This window comes from Sinocyclocheilus grahami, unplaced genomic scaffold (assembly GCF_001515645.1).
Source record: "Sinocyclocheilus grahami isolate Dianchi unplaced genomic scaffold, SAMN03320097.WGS_v1.1 scaffold43.1, whole genome shotgun sequence".
Taxonomy (NCBI): domain Eukaryota; kingdom Metazoa; phylum Chordata; class Actinopteri; order Cypriniformes; family Cyprinidae; genus Sinocyclocheilus; species Sinocyclocheilus grahami.
Window position 1 is genome coordinate 1665238 of NW_015505222.1, and position 8454 is coordinate 1673691.

Genomic DNA, 8454 nt, shown 5'->3' on the forward strand with positions numbered 1-8454 from the left:
GCCAGTTGCAAGGGTTACACGCATGTACCCGCTCACACACATCAGTGCAAAACTTCAGATCACACCTCAGATGCTTCAATCCATCTAGCAAATTCTATTATGGATAAAATTACTCTTTGCCTCTATAAAGTATAGGTATAAACGAGCAGTCAGCTGAACATTATTGCAAAATAAACAGGTTTGACATTAAGTGGTCATGATGAGCAGCTTTTAACTTTTATATAAGACCATAATAGCCCCAGTGTTTCTCAACCAGGGGTCCGTGGACCCCTAGTGGTCCTTGACATAAAGCCAGGGGGTCCGTATAAAGTATGAATTTTTGTATAAATGTTGTATATTTTGACATGTTCCCATGAAAGAAAAATCCAATATAGCTGATGATATGGCCAAAGACTGGACAAGTCAGCTAACTTGAATTATACTTGACTGCATTTGGTCCTCACAAAGACACATATGATACGAAGCAATTTTGTTCTGGGGGTCCTTGAGGTTGGTTCTGAATTGGACTGGGGTCCGGTACGCCAAAAGGTTGAGATTCACTGGCCTTAAGTATATTTAAAAAAAAATATTTTGCAATAATTATCAACTGCCGGCATTACTGAATTGGTATTAAATGTCTACTTATTAAATCAACAGCTATACATGATCATATTGATGTGTATGATGAGTTGAAATTAAATTATTTTCCGAGACCACAGAGAGATACTTAGAGACAGTCAGGGACTGCCCAGTCATACTCAGAAATATTTGATTATGTTAATGTTCCATAGGCCTATCTATAATATAAGTTATATAATATAAGATAACAATTAGGCATACACAAATTACAAATAATTACACATAAATTAATATAACAATGATTGATTTCACAAGCAATCAACTCAATAATAATATAATATCGTAATCATTAATACAAAATATGTAGCTATATAGTAATAATACTATGTAAATAATAATACTAATAATAATAATAATGTGTATTTACAAACATCTTCACAAAAATAAGTGCATTATTAAGTACATTAATGTCATACATATTCATTAGAACTAAAATTATAATAATTGATATATCAATCATTAACGTCCTAGGCAGCTGACTAAAATAATATAATGTAATATAATTAATAAATATGATATAATAATAGTGTATTTACAATGATATATTACAAGTGTATTTACAAGCCTCTTCACAAATGATGTACACATTTTTATTCAAGTTTATGCATATTCATTAGAACATTAGAACTATATAGTAACAGCACTGAAATGTAAAGTGAGATTGTTTATTGGATGAATCTTCCTTGTTTGTGTGTGTGTGTGTTCTGTGTGTGTGTGTGTGTGTGTGTGTGTGTGTGTGTGTAGCCGATGCGTGACGCCAGTTGCAAGGGTTACACGCATGTACCCGCTCACACACATCAGTGCAAAACTTCAGATCACACCTCAGATGCTTCAATCCATCTAGCAAATTCTATTATGGATAAAATTACTCTTTGCCTCTATAAAGTATAGGTATAAACGAGCAGTCAGCTGAACATTATTGCAAAATAAACAGGTTTGACATTAAGTGGTCATGATGAGCAGCTTTTAACTTTTATATAAGACCATAATAGCCCCAGTGTTTCTCAACCAGGGGTCCGTGGACCCCTAGTGGTCCTTGACATAAAGCCAGGGGGTCCGTATAAAGTATGAATTTTTGTATAAATGTTGTATATTTTGACATGTTCCCATGAAAGAAAAATCCAATATAGCTGATGATATGGCCAAAGACTGGACAAGTCAGCTAACTTGAATTATACTTGACTGCATTTGGTCCTCACAAAGACACATATGATACGAAGCAATTTTGTTCTGGGGGTCCTTGAGGTTGGTTCTGAATTGGACTGGGGTCCGGTACGCCAAAAGGTTGAGATTCACTGGCCTTAAGTATATTTAAAAAAAAATATTTTGCAATAATTATCAACTGCCGGCATTACTGAATTGGTATTAAATGTCTACTTATTAAATCAACAGCTATACATGATCATATTGATGTGTATGATGAGTTGAAATTAAATTATTTTCCGAGACCACAGAGAGATACTTAGAGACAGTCAGGGACTGCCCAGTCATACTCAGAAATATTTGATTATGTTAATGTTCCATAGGCCTATCTATAATATAAGTTATATAATATAAGATAACAATTAGGCATACACAAATTACAAATAATTACACATAAATTAATATAACAATGATTGATTTCACAAGCAATCAACTCAATAATAATATAATATCGTAATCATTAATACAAAATATGTAGCTATATAGTAATAATACTATGTAAATAATAATAATAATAATGTGTATTTACAAACATCTTCACAAAAATAAGTGCATTATTAAGTACATTAATGTCATACATATTCATTAGAACTAAAATTATAATAATTGATATATCAATCATTAACGTCCTAGGCAGCTGACTAAAATAATATAATGTAATATAATTAATAAATATGATATAATAATAGTGTATTTACAATGATATATTACAAGTGTATTTACAAGCCTCTTCACAAATGATGTACACATTTTTATTCAAGTTTGTGCATATTTATTAGAACATTAGAACTATATAGTAACAGCACTGAAATGTAAAGTGAGATTGTTTATTGGATGAATCTTCCTTGTTTGTGTGTGTGTGTGTTTACATAACAATTAGGCATACACAAATTACAAATAATTACACATAAATTAATATAACAATGATTGATTTCACAAGCAATCAACTCAATAATAATATAATATCGTAATCATTAATACAAAATATGTAGCTATATAGTAATAATACTATGTAAATAATAATAATAATAATGTGTATTTACAAACATCTTCACAAAAATAAGTGCATTATTAAGTACATTAATGTCATACATATTCATTAGAACTAAAATTATAATAATTGATATATCAATCATTAACGTCCTAGGCAGCTGACTAAAATAATATAATGTAATATAATTAATAAATATGATATAATAATAGTGTATTTACAATGATATATTACAAGTGTATTTACAAGCCTCTTCACAAATGATGTACACATTTTTATTCAAGTTTATGCATATTCATTAGAACATTAGAACTATATAGTAACAGCACTGAAATGTAAAGTGAGATTGTTTATTGGATGAATCTTCCTTGTTTGTGTGTGTGTGTGTTTAACTGGTATTTATCACGTTATGGGGACCCCACAAGGATAGTAATACCAGTCAATTTTGACCTTGTGGGGACATTTTTGAGGTCCCCATGAGGAAACAAGCTTATAAATCATATAGAATGAGTTTTTTTGAGAAAGTAAAAATGCACAAAGTTTCCTGTGAGGGGTAGGTTTAGGGGTAGGGTTGGTGTAGGGCAATAGCACATACAGTTTGTACAGTATAAAAACCATTATGCCTATGGAATGTCCCCATGTGTGTGTGTGTGTGTGTGTGTGTGTGTGTAAATGGTTGTTCATGCAGATTTATCTGCACCACAAACATCTTCATCTGTGATTTGCTGACTCAGAGATCTGCCCAGAGCTGAGCTTTACCCTCTGAACAGCTCCAGACACATATTTCACAACATTACACTACAGTTATCTTCCTCTGAACTCACCACAGAGGAATTCAGCTCATGATTTCACTGGAATAAGAACACTCATATATTCTGCTGCAATGAAGACAGTTTTAAAATGCAAATATATGTTCTGCCTTTTCATGCCAACAGATGACAGCTGTATCGGTTCACAGGGTTGATGAGTTTATGAATAGATGCCGCTGAATCACACCAGCCTCTGAGGAAATGCTTTTTGCCATCTGACCGGAAATGTGTCTGGTTCCTCCTTCACAATCCGAAGGTGTTCGTGGAATATTCTCGCTCAGTCTACAATTTCCAGAGACATAATTTCTCCTCTACAGTCATAAAGTTATAAAAGGAAAATACATAAACTCTAGAGCTATAGGCATATTTGCAATAGTAGAAAGAATTTCACTGACACTTCTATCCTGCCTGCAGTAATCTGAATGAAGAGTCTTGCTCAAGGATAAATGCTGTCATCATGACTTGCTCTTTGTAGGACTAGAACTTTGCATTTGTGGGTTCTGAGCTTTAGTCACTTATGACACACCAAACCCAAGTCCAGTGGACAAAAGTCTCCCCTTCGGATGCCCATAAACCTCATCCACTACATAGACTGATGTAAATTGCAAAGCAAAATGGAAAACATTTTGGATTTTTTTTTTTATTGTGGTGCCATCTTTAAATCTTTTGTTTAAAGCACTTATCAAACTTTGTGAGCCCTGATTCTATTAGATCATAATAACGTGTTTGTCCTCTGATTAGAACTGTCACATGATCATGTGCAGGTAACGTGAACATTCACATCAGTTCAGAGGAGATAAGTGATTTTCTCTTTATGATTCTCGAGGAAAGAAGCATCCAGTTGATCCCTGACATGTCTTATCTTACAGTCCAGAGAAAGCAAACAGAGGATTAGCCTTTTCATTAGTTCATTTTTTACAGCCTTAGTTTACATGTCAGGACTAGATGGTCTACAAAGTGAAAGAACAAACATTTTAACAAATTTGCTTAAAGGAAGCGTTTACCTAAAATGAAAATTTGCTGAAATGCACCCTCAGGCCATCCAAGATGTAGATCAGTTTCTTCATCAGAGAGGTGCTTCACGATGCCATAAAAGAACCTTTTTGTCTAAATGGTTCTATAAAGAACCTTTAACATCTGAAGAACCTTTCTGTTCTTTGTTGCTAAAGAAGGTTCTTCAGATTATAAAAAGGTAAGAAAGAGATGGTTCTTTAACTGAATGGTTCTTTGTGGAACCAAAAATGTTTCTTCTATGGCATCGATGTGAAGGACCTTTTAAGCACCTTTATATTTAGCATTTCATCAATTGCTCACCAATTGCTCCTTTGCAGTGAATGCATTTTAGCTGAATTTCTTGTCTGAATATTGATGAACTTCAAACTGTTATTGATCTGAACTGAACCAACACTGAACTGACTTGAGCTGAATAATGACACTACTGAGCTGCAATACAGCAGAAACTGAATTGTCTCCATAGCTTTTTTCTGTATAAAGCACTAAATAAACATGGCTTCACTTGATTTGAATGGGTGCTATCAGAATGAGAGTTCAAACAGTTGATAAAAACTTCTCGTTGCTTTTGGCTAAAATATAAGTCCATAATATTGCTTTCTCCAGTGAAAAAGTAATCTGAATCAGGAGAGAAATATGCACAGATCAAGCACCATGTGAAACCAGTCCAAAAGAGCAAATATGTGGGTGAATTCTGATGTGAGAGACAACAGGAGGTGGAGTTTTTCACTAGAGGAAGCGTTATTGTGGATTATGGAATCATATTTTGGCCAGAAGTGAAGGTTTAAAGATAAAACATCTTAATGATGGATTTGTTTCTTACACCACGCAGCTTTTCACTTCACAAGATATTAACTGATGGACTGGATTACTTGTGAATTTTTTTTTGTTCTCGTAAAATGTTTTTATCAGCTGTTTGGACTCTCATTCTGACGGCACCCATTCACTCCAGAGGATCCATTGGTGAGACAGTGATGTAATGCTACATTTCTCCAAATCTGTTCCCATGAAGAAACAAACTCATCTACATCTTGGATGGCCTGAGGGTGAGAAGATTTCTGTAATAAAATAATGTTTAATTAATTTTGTATTCTTTCAATATCAGACCATAGTTAATGCTAATGTGGTTGTGGTTGCAGGTGACTTTTATGCCTGTTGCAAATATATTTCTTCAGATGCTGAGGGAGTGTGATTGATGTGGGGTGATAAAATATAGTGAAACATCTGCAGATATAAAGAAACATGCATGTTCATGCACCTGCTAACCCATAACCTGATTTTTAGTCACAGACATGTTGCCATGGAAACTACAACGGCCTTTTACAGCCATTGTCATATGGCAAAAGACAAAGGAGATGTGGGTTACAGGGCTTTGCTCATCTCTTCCACACACACACACACACACACACACACACACACACACACACACACACACACACACTGAGAGAGAAATGACTTCACCATGAAACAATTCCCTGAATCACACACACACACACAAGCACCAGCATACACACACACACACTCATATTTCCCCTCATATATCAAATTCACAACACTTCATGAATGAAATCACCAAATGCATTGGCAAGCAGGGTGTGGTGGGAAAAGAAAAAACTGTTTTATTTTTCACTTGCATTGTTTTTAGCCAGCTTTGGTATCATTTACGTAAAAATGCCACCAGTTCACACATATGTTATAACACAGTGCGTATTCTGAATGTGCACAAAGGAGAATGTGCATTTTTTGTGATTTTTTAAATCAGTGTGAACCCATAAAACTGAATTGATATAAATTAATGCATTTAAGTTGCATCAGTAATGTTAAATATTATTTTTGACGTTTCTATGTAGATGTATAGAGCATGTATATATATGACTTCAGAGAAGTAACGTGCTATGCAGACTAATTAGGATGTTTTGTTGTTGTTGTTTGATATTCTTAGTCACTTACTGATTATGTACAAATGTTTGCACATCATGCTAACTGAAAATACACTACATTCAGACTTAAACAAGGACAATAACACCTGACGAAGCATGAACCAATGCCATAAATAGAGCTCTGCATCTACCGCCTACACATGTTCATCTTTCCCTTTCTAACAGGAAAGTGCCAGTCTGGAGTGGCTGAACACAAAAGTACAAAATCATTTACTCACTGCTTAAACGTCATGCTCATAGGTACATGTGAACCCTTTCCTCTGACAGAACAACTGCAAAGAAACATCTGTGTTAAATATCACAGAAAATGTGGATTCTATTCTATTCTAATATACAGCAAAAATGTTTTTTTCTGCTCAAATTATACATTTTTAATATATGCTAAATGTGTTGTAAACAGTGCAGCTCAATACAATTTTATTACATTTAGATTACATTACATTTAGACATTTAGCAGACACTTTTATCCAAAGCGACTTACAAACGAGGACAATACAAGCAATCAAAATCAACAAAAGAGCAATGATATGCAAGTGCTATGACAAGTCTCAGTTAGCTTAATGCAGTACACGTAGCAAGGTTTTTAAAATGATATAATAAATAAAAAGAAAACAGATAGAATAGAAAAAGAATAGAGTAAGCTAGTGTTAGAGGACTTTTCTGCTATTGTTAACTGTATAATAAATCAAAAGAAAACAAATAGATTAGAAAAGCTAGTGTTAGTTTTTGTTAAAGAAAACAAGCAGTTAGTAAATTAATATTATTAATTATTATTAACACTTCTTAATGTTTTTATCCTTTATTTTTTAGTAATTATTACCTTATTATCTTATATTCTTTTTAATTTCCATTTCTCCCTACTATCCCTGGCCCTTACTCTTAGAATGATTGAGTTGATGAAGCAAAAATAGTATTCAAAATGTTTAATAATTGTGTACATTTTTGTAGGGCTTCCATTCATTTTGTATCTAAATGTTATTATTTAGATTATTTAGTATCTAAATGTAACTTTTTATTAAGTGTCTGCATCAGGAAACTGTGTAGGTTTTGTGTTGTGTTCAAAAGGCAGTGAAGTTCATCACTAATCAATTAAGTGACCGCGCGCCATCTAGCGGTCACTTTATGAAACGCCTCATCCGCTGTGTTTGAGAAAAGCACTTCACGGCACCCGTAGCCGCATCCTAGGTTCGGCGCTGCCGCTGCTGCTGCTGTCACAACAAGAGAAAGAGGATAACAAGTTATTAGTCAGCTGACAGAAGAATAATCCTCCCCATAACGACTCCGAGCAGCCAACATCTTATTTCAAGTAAGAATACTGTTTTTCTTTAGTAATCAATAGGGTTTCCGGTTATTGTGTGTTTTTAAAGGCGATGTTGCTGTGTTGACTCACGAGAGGCCGTCTGACGTGTGCGCTTTAACGGTCGTTTCTATTATAACGTAGACGGTAATACTGAAATTAATTTAAAATAAAGCACAAATAAAGATGTTTTTTTTTAAAACATCAATTTAAATGGTTTGGAGACAAATGAAACAAATGAACAGCTGATGCAACTAGACAGATGATGTATTTAATGCGCTAAGTTACAGACCAACAGTCCTGAGCGCGCAGTTTAAACAATCTAATTAAATGTCATTAATGACCCCATTACTAATTATGGTTACAAACTGATGGTTTTATGTTAGTTTGCGAGCTTTCACCGGCTATGCAGCCATATTGACTGACCATCCGGGACTCTTACAGGAGTGTCCCGTGTGTGTGTGTGTGTGTGTAAGAGTTTGTGTGTGTGTGTATGTGTGTGTGTGTGTGTGTGTGTGTGAGAGTGTATGTACGTACGTACGTACGTATGTATGCGTGTGTGTGTGTGTGTGTGTGTGTGTGTGT

General features: G+C 34.2%; 1 protein-coding gene across 5 annotated transcripts in view; it reads left to right on the forward strand.

The window, feature by feature from the left end:
• The first annotated feature begins 7753 nt into the window (after positions 1-7753).
• The window catches only part of dync1i2b (dynein, cytoplasmic 1, intermediate chain 2b), a 13067-nt gene continuing 12366 nt past the window's right edge, over positions 7754-8454 (forward strand). For all 5 annotated transcript variants that reach the window (XM_016268110.1, XM_016268113.1, XM_016268111.1 and 2 more), the window contains exon 1: positions 7754-7878. The gene's annotated coding sequence lies outside the window, so the exon portion shown is untranslated. The remainder of the gene's footprint in view (positions 7879-8454) is intronic.